The sequence below is a fragment of the Rhincodon typus genome, chromosome 8 (assembly GCF_021869965.1).
Source record: "Rhincodon typus isolate 14 chromosome 8, sRhiTyp1.1, whole genome shotgun sequence".
Lineage (NCBI taxonomy): Eukaryota > Metazoa > Chordata > Chondrichthyes > Orectolobiformes > Rhincodontidae > Rhincodon > Rhincodon typus.
Genome location: NC_063339.1, coordinates 92494082 through 92495975, shown reverse-complemented (window position 1 = coordinate 92495975; position 1894 = coordinate 92494082). Strand labels below are relative to the sequence as shown.

Genomic DNA, 1894 nt, shown 5'->3' with positions numbered 1-1894 from the left:
ACCTTGAAGTGAAGCAGTGACGGTGATTATCTTTGTTGGTTCTTCACGCTGTGAATGTTACCGTTCTTGCTCATGTCCGTGCTAACACCACAACTCTACCGCATGTCAGCATCACACATAAACCGGTGATAGGTTCTGAAAACAGAAAGGCCTCCAGCTGCGCAATGAGGCTGACTCCCTGCATTCGGAGCTTTTGCAGAACCTAATGTTAACAGTTTCTGTTTTGCAATTGGTCAGTGCATTCGGATATTGAGAGAAAGACTGGTGTTTTGAGACTACCCAGGAATGCAGCCTCTTGTGTTTTCCTGCTCATCGACGTTTCCGGTGACTCAGAAGATTGTCAATCGGGATTGTACCTTCAGGAGATAGCTTCGAAACTTTGTCAGCTCCAAAGTTATCCAGTCAAACCCCGGACATATAGGTTTTAATACAGTTATTATCAAAATGTACCTTCATTTAATTCATAGAAATCTATGAAGAGATTGGAATCAAATAAACCCATGAATGATTTTCTCTTTCCCTGCTCCACACGGAGTGAGACAGGGACAAGCAGCGGGATTTCACCCCGCACTCTCCAATCCTCCGCTGCCAGCAGAAAGCGGCCACTGCAGATTCAATCAGCCGCTTCGTGTCCATCCTTGGGAGGCAAGATCCTCCAACTGGGACAAAACCTCTCAATGCACCAAGCTCAGGCTCAGGAAAACACAGGGAGATTCCATCCCGCTCAGTAAACTTCAGAGCAACATTGAGATAATCGCCAAGTGAGTGGAACTTACTCTGAGCCTCACTTGGGAAACCTCATTTGACACAACGAGTGGAAACCTGTTCCTTCTGAACAGTTGTTCCCGTGTGGAAAAGGGCGAAAATCATTTTACAGTTCACAACAGCTGCAGCAAATTCTTCTTGACCTTCGAATCTTTTTAACCGAACTGTGAAAATCCAGTCCCCAGATGCGAAGCTGCAGAATTTGCTGATGTACCGAACAAACAAAGTGCTGAATGTATTGAGTGAGACTGGGCAGACAGACACGCATTTCACACAGTCTGTAACAGAAATGACTGGGTTTATTGAAGCAGATTCACCGTCGCTCAGAGTGACTGACAGTCGCATGGGCAACTCAAGGATGAGGGCACCGACATTAAAATATGAATTTTGAATGTTAAATCCCGGAACAAACGCTGAAATTGGATTATAATGGTCTGACGGTGTAACAGCTGAAAAGTGGAAGATGTAACTGATGTTATTTGTGATTGAGAGTAATGAACTGGAAACTTGTGATATTCCAGGTGGATCATCTTTGGCACATTGAAATTAGGTTGCAAGGGATTTGGCTCAGTGTGAAATGGGAAAATAAGTACCCATCACTTGAGCCCGGCTGGCTCAGTCGGTAGCGCATGAGACTCTTAATTTCACGTTCGTGGGGTCGAGCCCCACGCTGGGCATCTTCGTTACTTGCAGCTTTACTTTCTGAGGTGAAGGTCAGCTGTGCCTAAAACTGAGTTTCTCGGCTGCTGGTTTCCTGTTTTAGAGTACAAGTTGTTTCCACTTCACGGGAAGTCCCAGAGATCAGCTTGAAGGTGCAGCTGCTTGTATAATAAATGAGACGACTTTTAAAGGGGCAAACCCAACTCGAATCCTGTACCAACATGTCTGTTCACAGTCACAGAATGAGAATGGTCACTTCCTGGGCGGCTCCATGTCAAATGGAGCTGAACCAGAATTATCTAATTCTGAGGATACCACGGAAAGCATCAATGAAGTCTCCCTGAACGTGACCCAATTCACAAGGAAAATTATCTTCTTTTGTCACCGTGTGGGTTTATTCAATAAAATCTTCATTCTCGGTAACAGAGGGGAAAAATTGTGAGTTTTCAATGTGTGACAGAAGTGATGT

General features: G+C 44.8%; 1 non-coding gene across 1 annotated transcript; it reads left to right on the top strand.

Annotated features, from left to right (window-relative positions):
- The first annotated feature begins 1369 nt into the window (after positions 1–1369).
- trnak-cuu lies at positions 1370–1442 on the top strand. Its single transcript has one exon. It is a non-coding gene; the product is annotated as a tRNA-Lys (tRNA).
- Positions 1443–1894: the final 452 nt, after the last annotated feature.